General features: G+C 32.3%; 1 protein-coding gene and 1 long non-coding RNA gene across 2 annotated transcripts in view; one reads left to right on the top strand and one right to left on the bottom strand.

Annotated features, from left to right (window-relative positions):
• The window catches only part of LOC140441325 (uncharacterized), a 67,108-nt gene extending 58,253 nt beyond the window's left edge, over window positions 1–8,855 (top strand). The window contains exons 2-3 of the long non-coding RNA XR_011950982.1: window positions 8,071–8,093; window positions 8,728–8,855. This is a non-coding gene — a long non-coding RNA (uncharacterized lncRNA). The remainder of the gene's footprint in view (window positions 1–8,070; window positions 8,094–8,727) is intronic.
• LOC140441324 (uncharacterized) overlaps window positions 1–20,316 on the bottom strand; it is a 160,369-nt gene that overhangs the window by 109,213 nt on the left and 30,840 nt on the right. The gene's annotated exons all lie outside the window — the stretch shown is intronic.

Genomic DNA, 20,316 nt, shown 5'->3' with positions numbered 1-20,316 from the left:
GAAAATACCATCGACTGTGTATTCGAGAATCATCATTCTAAGAATTGTGACACATACCATGCATAGGAGATGGGCTATTTCGTTACAATATATTTATTTAAACCTTGTTTTGACTCTTTTGATGCGCTTGAGTCACCTATTTTCACTAGACACCACTGTGATGAAAATTTTATTCGTGATGTTTGTTTACTTTATTTCTTGTTAATCTATCTCCACTTTGATTTGGTTTTCCGTGCTTTTTTCTTTATTTACATTTAGGTTGTATTTTTTTATTTCGTGGTTCTGTTTTTCGGAATATGTACAATAGTACTATGCCATATGCAAATACGCATATCTCTGCATTTACCATTTGTATTATATTCCATCCTATACAGTATTTCCCATGTGTACTTTCGTCACCACTGTGCGGTACGTAATTTGAATTACCTGCAATAGTTTTCTTGACATTCATAGCTCCTGCATTGTGTTGCGCATTACTTTTTGAACAAACACAGCATTAAAGTCAATAAAGGTCCGATATATGTTTTATACTTTGTAATGCTTATATTATTAACTTTTTATCTTATGACTTTGAATTGTGTTTGCTCATCTTCTAATTTTTTTTTCTGCTTCTATTCTTAGAATTCTTTCTATTATTCTTGTATAAAGCTTTAAACACACCGAAGATAGGTAAATATCACTATAGTTCCCGTAAACGGCTTCTTCTTTTTTGTGTATTGGTATTAATCAGTTGTGTTCCCATTCTTTCGGTATTTTATTTGTGCTCCATACTTCGAGCTTCTGATTATTTCGAGCAGCCATTTATTTCCATCTTTTTCTGTCCATTTCATCATTTTGGGATAAATTTTATCTGATTAGCTGGCTTTTCTTACTGTTATTGTACTTATTCCTTCATCCAGTTCTTCGGTTCTTATTTCTTCTATTTGGTTTTTGTTTGCAGCAATTTGTTCTATGGTTCTCTTTATTTGTCTCTATATGTTTGTCTTTATTTGGTAGTTTGACTCTTACTTTTCTGGGCCCTTTTCTTTTTTTTTTCTCCCATACTTCTTACTTTTCTCCATTTGTCCATAAATATTAGAAATAGTGTTGGCCTAAGTGCTCCTTCCTGTCAAACTTCCATTTATTGTAAACGTAGCTGATGCTGAATTATTACTAATTACGGCATTGTTATTTCCATTGTATATTTTTGTATCATTTTTAGCAACTTGTCCATTCTTTTTTCTCTTAATATTTTTCATAGTTTTTTTCTTGGTACTATATCGAAGGTTTTTTCTAGGCCACAGAATGCAAAGTATATTCTTATCTGCAGCGCTTTTTGTGTTCTCTGTTTTTAAGTAAATATATCATCCTGTATATTCCTACAACTCCTTTTATATGGGTACTATTAGTGACACAGTATTGTTTTTCGTAATATTTATTTTTTATTTTTTCCTATGATTTTTATAATTTCTGCTATTATTCTACCAACTCCAAATGTTTTTCCATACTTCAACATTTTTATTGCTCCTTCTGGTTCTTCCTCGTTTATTGAGTTTTCTGTGTTATCTTAAAATATATTATTTTGTTCTTCATTAATGCCGTCTTGGTTTTTATCTGTTAATAGTTCTTCAAAATGTTGTTTTCATCTTTTAACTGCTTGTTTTATTTCTATTACTAATTCTCCATTTTTATCTTTAATGCTGCATGTTTCATGTTTTTTGTGTTCGTACCGTCTTCAGGGTTCTGTAGAATAGCTTTTGGACACTTGTGCTATCTATGCTGTTGTTACTAATATATTGGCCCTATATGACATTGCGTTTTTCTGCTTTTATGCTTTCATATTCTTTCCGAGTTTTTTGTTATCTCCTTTGTTTTTTATTTTTGTTACATAAGTATTGTAACAAAAATGTGCTAAGGAGTCTGGGTGACTCTATTCAGTGTAGCAAAAGGGTGAACTCTAAAATGTACCTTGATACACCAACGAACTAATATGGGGAATAACGGAAGATGGAAGGGGTTAGATAGAAATAAATTATGTAAAAGAAATAAATAAAGGGTAAATATGGATTTTAAAATATAGCAGAATTAAGTGTTGGCTAGCGACTATGCAGGAGAATGACCACTTGACACTCAAAGAAGGATTCGGCCAATTTGCATGCCCTACAGAGACCGTAAGATATAAGAACTAATGACAAGAAAACCACCAAGAAATAAACAGATGAAAAATAAAAGTTGCTCTAATGAATGCTTGGGCGCCAGGAAGATAAATGTTTTCTTCCGAGATATCTTGTATTGCTGAAATATGAAAGATAGGTACTAATTGAAATATTAAATTTTAACTACAACTTTAATAATTACCAAACTTAGGTACAGACTATTTTAAATGCTTATATACTACCCACCACCTCTTATGTACAGTTAACTTAGCTATATTTACAGTAAAATCCCTGAATATAATTATAAAACAATTTACCCCTGATATACCCCTTAATTTCAAATCGTGACAAAAGTTATACCCAATAATAATGTATAAATAATAAATATACTCACTAATAGTTTAGTTGTCGTTTAAGAATTGTTTAGGTTTTCAAGTGAAAACTCTCTGGATATGTGTGCACACGATAACCTAACAAAGAGAAATTCAAGGGAGAGTTATAACCTCATCCCTTGGTAGACAATAAATAATTAAATTAAGTTACAATGATTAATGTTTTAAGAAAATTGAAGGTATTTATTACTAAGGATATATTATATTTAAATTAAAAGTGGAACCAAAAGTTAAAACCTTGAAGAGGACGTAGCAAAAGTTATTTAAAATAATTGACTGAGAAACAAAAATAAAATTAAGTTCTTCCTGCCGGTTTCCGTAGGTTTCCCTTGAAGATGATCCGGTGGAGAACTAGACTCAGATGGTAAAAGGTACACCAAACCTGGATTCCCTGTATCAGGTACTCTTAGACAAATAAGTCAACTCAAAATTCTTCTTAAATTTCCAATAAAAACCAGTGAACTTAAAACTTCTTCTCCTTGTCCTTAGTAAGTACAACCCAAAAAAAAAACTAAAAAGATTTCTTCCCCTGACTTGCAACTGGATTCTGGGAGTAGGCTAAAAAGGAACAATTGTGTTACTTCATGTTCTTTGTACGTACAAAAGGTAAGGAAAAACACAAGGTTTATCAAACTTGAAATGCGATACAAGAAATGTCAACAAGTGACCTTAAATTGAAATAAAAACCTTAATGGTTTTCGGTAAATAGTGACCTTCGAATGGTGTGACAATGTTTTTATAATGTATGGATATATTAAATAGATAGTTTTAACGGAAAGCATGATCTTTATATATTATAGAATAGGAAAAAAAAAGAAATATTAGCCGGTTTAAACGGTATGAAATTGAAATAAATAATTGTTTGCTTTCACTCTTGAAAGGAAATAAAAATTTGAGATAGAAATAGAATCTGATACTTATAATTTATTTAGGTATAAAACATTTTCCTTATTGAAATAAGGTGAAATATGACATGTATAAAATATATGAAATACCTATCAAAGAAGAAATTAAAAATAGATCTGAATTTTACTAACAATGGCGGACGATATGAAGGATTTTTCCTTATAATTTATTTGTAATTTCATCTTACCGGCTAGGGTGACCCAACTAAAAGTATCCTCGTACAAACAACAAAATAACTTAAATGATTTCTTCTAAAACAAACAGCTCTTGACAATAAAATAAACTTAAACTCAATTCTGGAACAATGGCACTTCCCAGCCGCTACTATTCTGATCGAAACGATCTTTCTTTCTTTCAGTTGACAAGTAACCGTTAAGGTTCTACACGTCGTCGAGTGGATGTACTTTCAGAATCTTACCACTGGTGGCGCGGTTTAATGCCAACCTTAGAAAATAAGATTTACTGGGAGTTATTTAAATATTTAGTTTAAGAATATTTCAAGATGAATTTAATTTAGAATTAAATTAAAAGATTCCAGTCACAAAAAAAAGGTAAACGATTATTTAAGTAACGGACTCGTTACAGTATGATTTTTTATCTTTTATCTTTTATTTTCGTTCTCTTTTATCTCTTTTATCAGCTTTAGTATTTTTTCGAATTTATCATCAGTTTTATCATTAGTTTTAGTGGGAATTTGATGGATTCTTTTAATCTTTTGGAATATTTCGTAATTTTGAGCATCTCTTTTTCCATTCTGATCCTTTCAATAGTCATAGGAGTCTATGGTTTTTTCACGTAATATATGTAGTTGTAGTTCACTATTAATAATGCAGCCCCCTGACTGGTTATAATACCTCAGCTAGCCTTCTATTTACAGTGTTTGGTACTCTTAGCGGTGAAATATATCTAAGCGTTCTCGTATCTCCTTTAAAATTTTCTAATGCCGCCCCTGTTGCCTCTGATGATTTTTTCAGCACTTTGTTTACACCGGTAGACTAGTTTGATTGTCTGGTTTTTCTGCCTCGTCTATGAGGTGTATTGTTGATAAAGTGTTTATTTACAATTCTAAAATTATCACACTAAATCAATAATATCAATTTACAGGTTTTGGTTAGTTATTATTATATGTAGAGTTAATCCTAGCATCTTATTTATTAGTGAAATTTAAAGACATAAAGAGCTTATTTATGTAATACACTAGTTTTTCTATTATTTTTTATTTCTTTATTGTTATTTCTGTGTTTACACTTACGTTCATATTTTCCACAGAACCTATTTTTAGACTTCGTCTACTGTTTACACTTCAGGACCGGATCCAACGCAGTATTTTATTTCTTTTCATAATAAATATAAGAGTTTTGAAGTCTAATACATATAGGTATAGACCAATCAAGTTAATAAAAAATAAACCTTTTTTCGTCACAACTGTATAGGCGGGTTGACAGTTGAAATAAGTAGTATGAGATATTACATAAACACCCTCATCTAGGGATTTACTAACTTTTTAGAGGAAATATTTTCAAATAAACAATTAAAACATGCCTAGGGAAAAGGATGAGGTAGATAGGTCGCAAAATAGCGGATTGTTAATAGTGTAGTAAATATAAAAACTGAATACAGAATAATTAAAAGGAGATTTCCGGTAGAAATATTTTTGTTTTATTATTTACATAAATAAATATCAGTATGGAAATTGCTAACAAATCACCTTTTTGATTGATAATAAAAAATATAAATGGTTAAATAAAATGTTCTTAAAACACACAAATGTTCATATTAACCTTCCGCCGATAACATGAATTCTTGTAACATAGTTGGTAACGTCGGTCTACGACACCGACTTTTTTAATAATGAATATCTTAGGTTGTGATTTTCTGTTAATATTTTGATGTAACTAAATATTTAATGATCAATGTTTATTTTTTTTCGAGAAAAAAATGCACATTAAAAAAAATTGGCTTCTTTTAGGTCTAACATAATTGACAAACAATTTACAAAAACATGTAAAGTTTTTTAAAACAAAATATCAACAAACATAAAGACAAGGGTTGAAATGTCACAAAAAAAAATTTAATTATTCAACAGATGTCCAACATAAACTGAAACTATTGTCTGTTTGCTTCCTCATTTTCTTCTAGACTGCACACAACGCATAGTCCGGTTAAATCCAAACACATATATTTACCACACTGCCTATTAAAGAAACCGAGTTTTGCGGTTTTTCTTACTACTGCAGAACGTACATCTTCCATACACATTATTCTGGATAGGTTGATTTCTTGTCTGCATGCCACAAATTTCCATTAACCTCATTCGAATTGTCCTTGAAATATTTTGTCAGCGACATTCGACTGTAAAAAATGACCATTGGCCAGTGACGGGTTACTCTAGTGCAATTGTGTGCTGCGCAGAATTTGTCAACAACATCTACGCCTCCTTTAGTATTATTATAATTTATGCTCATTTATGGTTTACCTGTATCAATGTTTTCGTTGTAATGCATAGTAGATAACACTAAAACATTTTTAGTTTTCAGGGTACATACGATACAAGGGTACACTTCTCTTGAAATTCGAACATACTGGTTTTTTCTGGCCTTTGTTGTGATAGCACTAGAGGAATTTGAGGTTTATTCTTTCGTAACGTTCCTATAGATAGTTAGACGATGTAACAGTTAGACGATGTTCACGTTGAAGTAATCGCGTGAGCTGAACGCTTCTGGAAAAATTATTCATGGTAACGTTCCTTCCCGTTCCCCAAAACGGTTCACACAGACGAGGTACAAGTGACATATTTGACGTATCAACAAAATATTTTCCTGCTGGCTGTCTACCAACATATACTTCCATCTTGGATATATAATACATCTCAGCGTCTGCTAAAGCATATATTTTTATACCGTAACGATTTGGTTTATTCGGTATGTAAACCCTGAATGAACATTTGCCGCGAAAGGCTTCTAACTTTTCATCTATCGTAGTATATGCTAAAAGATTGTAATGCTTCGGTAGATTAGAATTAAAAGCTTCAAAAATGTCACGTATCGCGGCCAACTTGTCGAATTATTGCCTTTGTATTCTAGTACTTTTGTCATCGAACCGAATGTGTCTTAACATGGACTGGAACCTCTTTAGACACATCGTAAGGCGATAAATCTCCATTAACCTTCCATCTGTTCTAAATAAATCATCAGCATTCTGATAATTGCTTTTGTTAGCGCCAGATAAGTACAACGGCCCAAACAGAGCTTTTAATTCTATAAAATCAATTGGCCTAGCAGTTCTGTTATTGACTGTGTCATGGCGTTTCAATGCTATGAACTTACTGGTACATTCTACTATTTTTTCTAGAATATCTGTAGTGAAACAACATTCCCAAATCTCTTTTATCACCAATTTTCGCCTAATATCACCTTTTAGTCTTGCCAGATTGGGTACAACATTTTCAGTACGATTTCGAACGTTACGTTTAAATTCAGTATTCACTCCACCTTGTTCCATCTTTCCCAAAAAACGTGGTATGCGCGGTATTACATCTACTGATACATAATTTTTGACATATTCTTCATCACATAAATCCTCCTCTGAATTGGTATCATATTCTAGAACTTGTGAACAATCATCTTGTAAGCTTGCGTCGTCATCTTCTGGTTCCGGTTCGGAATTAGCAACAATTTCGTCAAAAAGTTATTGCAACCTGATTTGTTCTCTTTCATAAGCCATATTCACATACAACTCCTAAAATGAATATCTATTATTTAAATTGACTATGGACCAAAAACGGCAAAAACTTACCGTTGAGTATAACACAAATGGTAACCTCGGTCGCTCACACCGTCAGGTCGAATAACATATGAACTATCCGCACTCGGCTACAGATTTTTCGGATTTTCGGATACAGTAACGCATTTAATGAATCTGTTATGATAATGCACTTCATCGTTATACTCTTTTTGAAGAAGATTAGGGCTTCCAAAATAGCTGTAGCTTCGCCTGTAAGTATACTGCAGTTTGTTGGTATTAAGATACTATAATAAATTTCTTTACAGTAGTGGACAGCAGCGTGACCATTGGGAGTTTTAGAGGTATCGGTAAAGATTTGCAAATAGTTAGGATAATGGCCTAAAATTTACATGAATAGATGTTTAATTATTGCGGAATTTGTAGTTAATTTCAGCTACTTTGTAAGTGTTAAGTCAATAGTTAATGGGTGGTTTTATTCTTTCTATGAGGAGTGTAGAGTTTTTAGTCTTATTGTTAGAAGGAAGACCAGCGTTGCAGATGTGGAAGAATACAGGATGTTGTTTCTGGGATGATATCTTTGCAATATAGTTCAAGGATAGTTGCTGTCGTCTTATATGTAAGGGAGGTTCTGCAGTTAGAACTTGCACACAACTAACCGGACTAGATTTAAAAGCTCCCAGTGCTAATCTCATAGCTGTAGATTGAATACTGTTTAGTTTTTTTTAAGTGGATTTACATGCAGCATCGTAACACATACAACCATAATCGATTTTAGTTCCAATGAGCGATTTGTAAAGAATAATTAATATTTTAAGATCAGCACCCCAAAATTTGTTTGATAATATTTTGAGTTTTAGTTTTTGAATTTACAGACTCTTTTATTTTTGTTGCAGAAAATCGATCTTAACGCGTAAAGGTAGGAGTATACGTCAGGTGGAGATATGAAATGCACAATAATCATATGAATTTAGCCATAATACATGTCTTTCTTTTTGAAATACATAATGTACAACTAAAATAATAATACTTAAATTAATCTCCACGTTGTAAAAGTGAGAGCGTAATGTACTTCATTGTTAAATGTGATCACATGCAGTTTTTGGGTCAATAAGTTGACTAATTCTTGAGACTTTCGGGTGTCGAGGTTTAGTTATGCAAGGCTGATCCGAGTCTTCTTAATAGCTGTCTAAAATGAGAATTTTGAAATGAAGAAGAAAGAAGTGGATACCGACTATAATGTAAAAAGGTTTCTATATTATATATCATTTGTTAAAAAATATTTAAAATTAAAGTAATTGTACATTGAACTAAAGAAATACAAAAATTAATTTATATTTTTCATAAAATCCAAGATTTTCAACACCAGATCCGTGTTTCACCTCTAGATACGTTGAGTAGTTTAGTTACCCTATTTGAATACTCTCCAGACTGTTAGTTTTATCGTTAAAGTACAAATTATCATAACCACTAAAGCAGTTCACCTCGGCAACCTCATAATTCCCATTTTTTGACAGCTAAAGAGTCGGCTTATAGGAACTGTTTTGTGATAGTGTGGATACATGTCAGAATGAGTTGGTCGCCGCCGGGGTAAGAAGATAATCCGGAGTGAAAGAAGAAACTGGAATATATGGACTTCTTTCTGAGGCCAGATTTTGGATGGAGCTGTTTAAGCGAGGCAAGCGATTTCTTAGTTTCTTTGTCAGGTAAGTCGTTGATATTTGGCCATGTAAATATTTATTGATATTGTAGTTCATACTTTTATTGTGTTTAACAAAAATTTTATTGTTATTTGTGCTTCATACGTACAAATATTTATTTACTATATACTCAAATTATTAAAATTTATGAAAGTGATATTTGTTGTTTTCATTATCTGTTTTTATCGTTATATGTAGAGAACGATAAAAACAGATAATGAAAACCAATTAACCATAAAGAAACGCAAAAAAGCTATTAATAAGCATAACAATTATATGAAAAAAATTATTGTAACAAACCAATCCCTGACGCTGCGCCTCTGGAGTGCGAGACGTAATATTATGATTTTCAAATCCCAACATATGGCATCTCGAGAGTCATGTTAGATGGACCAGTGACCTAAGTGTAGGTGGTCTGACCGTTTTGTATATATTTTAGTATTACAGATGTGAATAGAACACAGAAAGACAGTATTCGCATTATATTTAGTCAGATAACTTTTAGCTTTCTGTAAAAGAAACACGACTATACAGCTCTATCCCAAAAAACCCTGAGATTAATTATTATTAGCATAACATCGTAGTCTATGTTCGACTACTCCACGTATTAATATGTTATAAGAAATGACGCCCAGCTTGTGGCTTTTATTTGAAAATAATTATCGGTGACAAGTTTTGCTGTGTTTCGGTAGTTCTAACGAAAAATCGCCGTAGAAACGTGTGCTTTCGCCCGGTGTTTACGTGAAAGTGAGTTTCGGTAATAGTAATTCGGACCATTTTCACGGGTGTAAGATCGTTAACTGAAAGTTAAAAATAACTAGGTGATTCGCTAATTACATTTCGTATTGTAATAATTAGTGGACCTATTATTTGTTAAGAAATAATAAAAGTGCTTCGTTAAATACTCGGACACTTTTTCTAGTTAAATTATTAGACAATTGACTGATTCAGTATTACTTGCTGGACTATATGTATTAAAACCTTCTGCTTTGTCGAACTCGGAAGTGATTTAGTGCTTTAGTGTTCCAAGGGCTATACCGTGTGGTGTGCAGAAAGTTATTTTATCCAAGATTAGACATCGCTATTTACTGGCAAGTACTTTCCAATTTTTGCATGCAAAATCATTTGTACAATTTTCGTTTTACGCAGAACAGAAACGTTGAACATTGATTGCTACAAATCATTCTGAGTTGGACTCTGATATTTCCAATAGATCCGTGGATATTAACATTAGAGGCATGAGTCAAAACGTCGTGTTGACCAATGAACAGACCCAACAGCTTTTGTCGAGATTGTCGCTACAAAATGCTCCGGTTTTGCCGGCGGTGTTGTTCCAAAGTGGCATAATATCAAAATGCCATTCACGATTGGACAGACACAATGACACTGACGTAAATGTCTATTAGCGTGGTAGAGATATATAAAGACTGTGCATCAGTGTCTGATAAAAATACGTTTCGGGAAATCGCGATGGTTTTCGATGATCTCGCGGCAAAATGGTATCAAGGCGTCAAAAAATACCATTTCGACATGGAAGGAACTTGTTTGCCTATTAAAAATTACGTTTGGTCTGAAAAAAACGGCATATCGTGTCTACCGCGAATTATTTGGCGCTGAGCAAGGCAAAAAACAACAGTGGACGTCTACTTTTGCCGGTATAGGGCTGTTCTTGCGCAATTAGAACCAGGCAGCCTTACAGAAATAATCCAGCTAGATATGGTGTATGGTTAACTACAAGAAGCGATTAGAAAAAAGAGTTCCCGAGAAGTCGAAAAAGGATGGTAGTACGAGACTTTGCGTGGACTATTAACATTTAAACGCCGTAAGTACTAGTGACTCGTATTCGTTACTGCATATGGACGATTTATTACACGCCGCGAAGCGAATATTTTATATGTCTACCATCGATTTACGATCAAGGGATCACCAATATAACGTCGCGGAGGCTGACCATGATAAAACTGCATTTGTGTCACCGTTCTGGATTTTTCGATATTTATGGATGCCTTTTAGTCTTAAATTAGCCCCAATGACTTTTTAAAACTCATGGGCCATTTTCGCCGTGGTTTTACTAACTTAAATAGAAAATAGTGCGTGTTTGATCGCGAAAAAGTGAAATATAAACATGCTGATCGACGTCTGAAGGAACTCAGTCTATTCAAAGAAGGGGATTTAGTATGGACCAAAACAACTGATCCTAGTAACAGGTCGAAAGGTAAGATAGCTAAATTCTACCCGAAGAAAGATGGACTTTATAGGATAAAGCGAGTGGTATCGCCTGTGAGCTATGAGTTTTGTGAAATGAACACATCTACTGCCCTTGGTGTGTCCCACGTATCCGCGGTTACACAAGCTAGCCTCAGTGACGTTGAAGCCCCAACGCCTGTAGTACCAAGATGAAGACGAGGACGCCCTAAGAAGAAAATCACATCTGCTCCCCTCCTCTAACGAGTTCGGGGACAGGGGGAGACTATAACAAACCAATCTCTGACGCTGCGCCTCTGGAGGGCGAGCCGTAATATTATGATTTTTAAACTCCAACATATGGCATCTCGAGAGTCCTGTTAGATGGACCAGTGATCTAAGTCTGTGTGGTCTGACCGTTTGGATATATTTTGGTTTTAAAGATGTGAGTAGAACACAAAAAGACAGTAATCGCATTATATTTAGTAAGTTAACGTTAGCTTTTTGTAAAACAAACACGATTATACAGCTCTATCAAATCATCGTAAATTTTATTATAAACTAAACCCAAAAAAACCTGAGAGATAGAATTTATTCATCAAAAATAAATAAGTTTACACAATTTTTACAAACAATGTATAAATTTTGTCGGACTCGTCAAAATTTTAGTACAAAAGAGTACAATATATAGTAAAAGTACACATGATTAAAATAAAACATTGATTACAATAAAATAAATAAGAAATAAGAAATAAGAGTTACAAATACAAATTTAGAACTATTGTTGCAAAAATGTTAAAAATTTAAAAATCCATCAACACTGTAGAATGTGTTGTCCATTAAAAATGAATACACAGTTCGGCGAAAACCTTTATGTAAAGAATTACTGAGAGTTAATATATTGACTATTTTATTGTATTATTTTATTCCAATATATTCAGGTGCATGTTGAGATATACCTAATCTAGAGAAAGGTTGTCGAAAATTTGATTTACTTCTAGTATCAAGTGAGTGAACGTCCTCATTTCTGTCAAACTTGAGTTTGTTTTCCTCAATGTGCAATATTAATTGGAAAATTAAAAGGCTAGGTAGTATTAACATATTAGACTTCTTAATTAGTGGCTTGCAACTATCTGAAAATGGAACACCATACATACTTCTTAAAACTTTCTTTTGAGCTATAAATGCCCGTTCAAGATGAGATGAGCAACCCAAAATATTAAGCCATACTAAAGTACAGACTGGACTAAACTAAAGTAAATCATTCGCAATATATCAAATGAGACAGTTTCTCTTAAATAACGCATTATATGGCACGATTTACCTGAGTTCCCCAAATAAGTTTATGATCTAGGGTTACTCCCAAAAATTTCGTTGTAGTATAACTTTCTACTGATTTGCCATACACATGTAAATAAAAGTCAGAATTTGGAGTTCAGTCTTTTGGTAAGAAACGCATAAAATGTGTTTTTGTTACGTTGAGCTTGAGTTGAATATTTTTACAATATGTGCTAAATTCAGTAGACGCAACATTGGTATTTTCCACCAGTTGAATGGGTTTACTATGAGACATGAGTATATTCGTATCATCAGCATACTGAACAATTTTATCTGGCATTGAACAAAACATGTTTAGGTGACTTACAAATATAATGAAAAATAACGGCGCCAGTATTGAGCCTTAAGGTACACCCATCGTACCTTGAAGTGGCCTTGACGTTACATTTTCCACTGTGACTACTTGAGTTCTATTACTTAAGCCACGTTTGCACGATGACAATTGACGAAACAATTGTCATTACGTGCTTGCGGATTGTCGGAGGCCAGTCCAGTTGAACGAGAAGATATTTATACGGCGCCAACTATTGACATGGCAGTAGACTGCTAAAACATGGCCGACTGCTCGTCATCTGTTGTGTCCGGTGAGGACTTAAAACTAATGTTAAATCAGCTTTACCTGGAATTTATTAGTGAGTCTTGCAATGTGCTAGAAGAGGAGTTAAATAAGAAGAGGGAGTGGACAAGGAAATGGCTTTTAAGAAGAAACAGTCACGGTGCGTCATCTTAATTGATAAGGGAACTGCGGATGGAAGATCCAATGGAATATAAAGCATGTTTAAGGATGTTTTGATTAACTTTTACAGATGGTTGAAAGTAAAATATTTAAAGAGGATACCTTAATGAGAAAGGCTTCAAAGGGGAAGCCAAAACGTCGCAAAATAAGTGAAACTTTACACAGAGATAATCAGAAAAACAATTCCAATATAATAGATAATGACTGTGATAATTTACGTGAATATATATATATATATATATATATATATATATATATATATATATTTATATGTATATATAATTATATATATATATATATATATATATATATATATATGTATATATAATTATATATATATATATATATATATATATATATATATATATATATATATATATATATATATATATATATATATATATATATATATATAGATCTAGCGGTTAATGAGAGCTCCGTACTAAAACGGTATTATACTAACTCCAGGTGAATATACACCGTGTATATTATTATTTGGGTAGCGCTTTATGTGGACTCCGACCAACACGTCGGATTAAGTGGACTCTGTAATAGGTTAAAACACTTTTGGGATCCGTATACATTTCTTTGCGTACCCAACTAAACTCCTCCGATGTTGCCAATAATTTGATTAGTCGCAGATTTTTAAATTTTACAGCAGTACGTTTCATGGTGTGACAGAGTAGTTTTAGGGCTCTATAGTTTGTACAGAGTTTAACATCTACTTTGTTTTTGTATACAGGTACTAAAATGCTACTTCTCCATTCATCCGGTATTCGCCTTACTTTCAAAATTCTATTAAATAGTCCTGTTTGTGAGCTGTAAAAGTAGTCCAGAGATGGAAGCCCCAAGGAAACAGAACAAGAGGAAGGCCCCGTAAAAGATGGATAGACGACGTAGAGAGGGATCTTAAAACCATGAACATCAGGCAGTGGCGAAGGAAAGTATCCGACAGGGCAGAATGGAAGAACATTGTTAAGCAGGCCAAGACTCACAAAGGGTTGTAGCGCCATTAGAAGAAGAAGATTAAATAGTCCTGTTAGCCAACTTGTTCCTGATTTTCCTAATGCTGATCATATATATCCAGGGATGCCATCAGGACCTATGCCTTTTCTTTTTTCATCTTATGTAGCTCTTGAATTACTTCCGCGGTCGTCATTTTCGGCACCATTGCTATTACTGTCTCTGTTGCCTCTATAGATGCTTTCTCAAACTCTTAGTTTAATTGGTCGTTAAAGAACTCCTTGTAGCTATTTTTAGATCCTTTCCTTGCATAAATAGTTTAATGTATTTATCTCGTATACATTTAATCTGATTAAAATCTTTGGTTTTCTTTGCTCCACTTTTAACAATTTTGTATATGTTTTTTTCTTAGTACTCAGTTCATTGTACAGCTTTCATGCGCTGCTACCTTAGATTGTGCTACCGCACATTTGCTTCCTCTTTATCTATTTGATACTTTTGATAATCTTATTCTGATATGTTTTCTTGTCCCTCCTTATATAATCTTCTCTTGTCTTTTATATTGTCTTAAACATCGTCTGACTATCTATATTTACCAATTTTTAAGTAAATTTTCTGAGATTTTTTCAAGTATTTTAGTTACTCCCTCTTTAATAATTTTTGACACATTTCTCCAAATTTCATTATGACCTTTTTCCATATTCCAACACATTCTTTTTTTATTTCTGTTCTAAATTGAACTACTTTGTCGCTTGTTAACGTCAATTAATTGTTTTTGTGACTCTCCTCGATATTTTGGTTTTATTTCATATTTTACTTGTATATCTAGTACCAGCACTTTATGCTGTTGGCTTATAGTTTCACTAATTATTACTTTAGAGTCTTTACATAAGGGATTGGCTTACGATCCATATTTGGAATTGATTTTGTCTGCTTTTAAATTGGATAAGTTGGCTTTCTCTTTTCTAAAGCATGTACTAACAGTGGACTAGGTATGGCCACTGTTAGTACATGCTACTGCTAATTCCAGCATATTATCTGCCAGATTATTTGCTGCTAATAGCATTCTAATATTTCATCTATAGATTAAATCCGTATAACAAATAGATATTTTTCACTTTCTCGGAGTAATAATATTCTAACATACAAAATCCTATTAAATTGCCAAAACCTTCCTTGCATATTTTATTCACTTATAAGGGACAGCAGCAATATTAGTACCATAATAAGGGTATAGTCCTGGACTGGCTAATCGTTGGATAATAGGAAGCATGAGTGTAGCAGTTTTATTGTTTTCGGGACTGCTACCTGGTATGGGGGAGCAGAGATATCAGTACCAAGTTATTGCATATATGAATTGTTGCTTGAACTTTATTATTATTAAACAGCACTATATAAACAGCACTATATTCTATAACACAAGAAACACTGTTATAAAACAGTCGAATAATATACAGATTCTCAATTCAAATATTCAAAAAATTAAAGAACAGCTTACTAAAATAGAAATCGCCTATTTAAAATGCAATCCATTAATGGCCCAAAGTACCAAGCACTTCTAGCATATGGTAATGATATTGATCTCATAAGAAACTCTCTCCCGTCTGCGACATCTTCAACAAAGTGAAGAGAACACGAAAAATGTTTTACTTAAAATCAACAAAATGAAAAACAAATACAAGCGAATCAACAGAAGAGAGCAATTCAATCTAGATTGTGAATAAAACAAGTGATGTTTTTATCTAAGGGGACGTCATAGAATTTTTGGAGAAATTTTCTCTAATTTAATATGTCGTAAGCGGCATTTCGATTGACAAATACTACCCCTAATACCTGATATCTTTCGTACCCGTTGTTGATTTTTGCAACAACGGGTACGTTATTACATACTTTATAAGTATTACGAATAAAAATAAATAAGCAAGAAGAATGTAAGTGTACTATATTTAAACCAAGTGACAGAAAAAAGAATATTATACATACATGTACTTCTAAATTAAAAATTATATGCCTGACAACGCAAGATACAAAAAACAATGATTTAACATTGAAAACAATGATAGCTTGCACAAGCGACAAAGTATTTAAAACGATAAGGCCGAACATATTATATGTAATTGTAATAGATATGTTGGCTAAAATTATACCATAAGACACCAAAATATTATATCTATGTGTTTATGTGTATCTAAAGTATAGTAGTATATTGAATTCCCTACATTAAAAAATCGAAATATTTAAATTAGACAGTAAAAAATTATAATTTTAAGATTGATTTATAAATTATTATAATTTAAATTTTACTGCTTGATGAAACAAATATTGTAAGTCATACACTATAGCAATCGAAACATCGGAAAGTACATTTATAATATAATAAATATTTCAGTGCCAATGTATTAAAAAAAATTCTAGTACATAAAAATGGACACTTGCCTATTCAAAGTTTATAATAGACACTAATTTCAGTTTATCTATAATTAAAGCAAGTAATATAAATTATAATTATTAAAATATTTAACTACATTAACCAAGTACGTATTTGTGAAATTTCTCGATGACTAAATTGATTGATATTTAAATAAATTTGAAGTTCCAAAACGTACCTGCTGTAAAATTTAAAAATCTACGACTAATCAAATTATTGGCAACATCGGAGGAGTTTAGTTGGGTACGCAAAGAAATGTATACGGATCCCAAAAGTGTTTTAACCTATTACAGAGTCCACTTAATCCGACGTGTTGGTCGGAGTCCACATAAAGCGCTACCCAAATAATAATATACACGGTGTATATTCGCCTGGAGTTAGTATAATACCGTTTTAGTACGGAGCTCTCATTAACCGCCTAGATCTATATATAATATATATATTATATATATATATATATATATATATATATATATATATATATATATATATATATATAATGAAGTTACCACTCTTAAGCTTCTCAGTCGCTGTCGGTGAAATGCGACAGTAATTTAGGTACCACGCCGAACGAGAAAAGACAGTAACCTTGAGGTCAAAAATTTGACAGAACAGCAAGGCATTTTTTAAAAAGTTAATGTTGTGGCAGAATAGCCAGCAACAGGTGAAGATTGATTCAACCTCCATCAGTCCAAGGTTTATACATTTGGAACTGAAAATAATATAGATTCTATGAATCTATTTTATTATAAAATTTTATTAAATTATTTGAGCAGAAACAATTATTTAAATATGTAAAAGTAACATTGACAAAATAATCAATAAAATGTAAGTTGAATAAATCTAAGTAAGTAAAGTAAGAAATTATTTTATTTTATTTAAAATTATTTAATATGAAAATATGATAGAAACTACACCTTACGGGACAATTTTTAAAGTAAACAACATATTAAGCCTAATTCTGCTATATTAATGATTGATAAATTTGGCTCAAGTTACTAATGTCCGTTCTCTTATTGAGAGCGTTAGGGTGTTTAAGTATTGAACACATTTTCAAAAACTGTCTTTTAACGATATTGCGTTCATTGCCAAGAATCTTAACTTCATTAAAGTCCACTTTTTTAGTGTTAATAGCATGCTGGGCAATAGCACAAGTATGCTTAGATAAGTTGATCTCCCTGTCTACTCGATGTAGCATGAGTCACACTCAGCACAAGGTATGTGATAGATGACATTTACTTGTTTCAGAAGGGACAAGGGTGTTTTAGTTTTAGAAAACAAATTCCTGACAGTCTTAGCATTTTTAACTGCAATTTTAACCGGTACATTTTTCTGTTTGTACAGTTTAATAAGTTTTTCAGTAACTTGAGCTTATATATATATATATATATATATATATATATATATATATATATATATATATATATATATAATATATATATATATATAATATATATATATATATATAATATATATAATATATATATATATATATATATATATATATATATAATATATATATATATATATATATATATAAGCTACACGCTCCCGAAGAAGCTAAAGCTGTTTTCACTTGAAGATCCTTTTTGTGTTAGGGATCATCCCATTTTGGGTTTGGTTTTACAGTTTCTGGTGTAACTCCGCTGTTTTCACTACTTTTCCCCATTCTTCTCTCTCTTTGATTAACGTTTCTATATTTCTAATTTCCATACTCCTTAGGTCTTCTTCCACTTGTTATCTCCGCTTCATTTTACGTCTACCTCTGATTCTTTTACCTGGTGGTATCCATGTCGTTATATCTCTTAACGGATTGCTCTGTTCTCTTCTCATTATGTGTCCATAATATCAAATTCTTTGTGCTTTTATTGCTCGAACTATGTTCTCTTGACCCATCCATTCTTGTATTTCGTGATTCATCCATTGCCTTGCATCCTCTTCGTTTTCCCTCTTTGGTCACAGTATTCTTCTGATACATTCATCTTCCTCTCAAAAACTTTCAATTGCTTTTCTTCTCTTGCTGTTAATGTAAATGTTTCTGCAGCATATACTACTATTGGTCTTATGGTTGTTTTGTAGATTTTCATTTTTGTATTTCGGCTTTTCTTCTTATCTCTTAACATTTTTTTATTTATATAAAACGCTGTATTTTCCGATTGAATTCGTCTTTTTATATCTATCCTTTCATTTCTTCTGTTGACTACTACTCCCAAATATAATGTTTCAACCTCTTCGAAACCGTGTGCATCTATTGTCAGTTCTGCCATTTGTGTCTTCTTTTTCTTACTTACGTTAATGTAATTTGTTTTATTTTCATTTATTTCCAATCCTCTTAGTTTGGCTTCGTTTTATATTTCTTGGAAGGTTTTCTTTAATGCCTCTTTATCTGTTGCTAATATGGTTATATCGTCCACATATCCTATTATTTGTACTTATGATCGCATCTCCTTGTCTTACTCCATTTTTTATTTTTATTACTTCTGTTCTTTTTCTCTAGACACTCTTCCGGTGTCTATTATTGTATGGGAAACTCACATTGTCATTTCTATCACTCTTATAAGTGTATAATTTTATTTGGTATAATACTCTCTTGTAAGTCTTGAATCATTTTTCTTCTGTTTAGTTTGTCAAACGCCTGTTTAAAGTCTAGGAAAAGTATGTGTGTTTCTCCGTTGTACTCGTATGTTTTCTCACTTGTCATTTCATCACTTGTTTTAGCGCATGTATAGCGTATATCGTGAATCTTTCTTTTCTAAAACCGTACTGGTAATCCCCTATGCTTTCTGTATATTATATTGTTAGTCTGTCTCTAATTATACCAGTCATTACTTTATATGTTTCATGTTTCATTCAGTAAATTAATTGCTCGGTAGTTTTTGCATATTCTATGGTCTCCTTGTTTTGGGATTTTCACTATAATTCCCTTTTTCTATTCTTCAGGCATTATTTCTTTGTTCCATATATTCTGTATTGGTTCATAAATCTGTCTGTATAGTGCCTCCCCACCGTATTTTATAAGTTCTGCAAATATGCCGTCTTCTTCCGCTGTTTTCCCGTTTTGGGTTTGCGTATTTTCTCTTTCACTTCTGTACAGGTCAATTATTCTTCTTCTGCATCTTACTCTGTACTGATTATTGTTTCTGTTTCTTCTTCTCTATCCGTTTCTTGATATATTTCTTTGAAATACTTCTGCCACTTTTCTGCTTCTATAGCTATATTAGCTGTCCGTTTTCGGTTACTTTAAGTATTGGTACAATGGTTTTGAGCTGTGTCTTTTATTTTCTGCTTCTATCTCATTCACAATTTGTTCTACTTTCTGATTTTTTTTTTCGATTTAAATAATTTCTTGGTCTTTTGCATTTGATCTCTGTGTTTTTCTCGTGTCTCTTCTTTGTTTGTGCTTAACCATTTCAATATTGTTTTATTCTTTTCTTCCACTGCTATTAGGAAAAATAAAAAATATCTAGATTTATCGCGAAAAAGTATAAAGTAACTAACATCGGTTCATAATAATGTCTCATTAGTACCGCCGATTTCAAAAATCCGGACAAGGCAATTATGCGCACAGCAGAATCAATTCGAAGTTATGTTTGGGCCCAGTCGAGTGTGTCCCAATCGTACTTTGGAAAAATAAAACATGCGGACCATGGGCGACCCACGTATACATACAAGATAAATATCTAGGTATAATAATTGATAAACATAAAATTTAAGAATTTAACTCATTTAAGAATTATTTATTATGCACTTCTACAATCTCAACTTACCTATGGCCTTACTCTGAGATAGCGCG

Source organism: Diabrotica undecimpunctata, chromosome 5 (assembly GCF_040954645.1).
Source record: "Diabrotica undecimpunctata isolate CICGRU chromosome 5, icDiaUnde3, whole genome shotgun sequence".
In the NCBI taxonomy this organism is placed as follows: Eukaryota; Metazoa; Arthropoda; class Insecta; order Coleoptera; family Chrysomelidae; genus Diabrotica; species Diabrotica undecimpunctata.
This window is presented reverse-complemented; position numbering and strand designations above follow the sequence as displayed.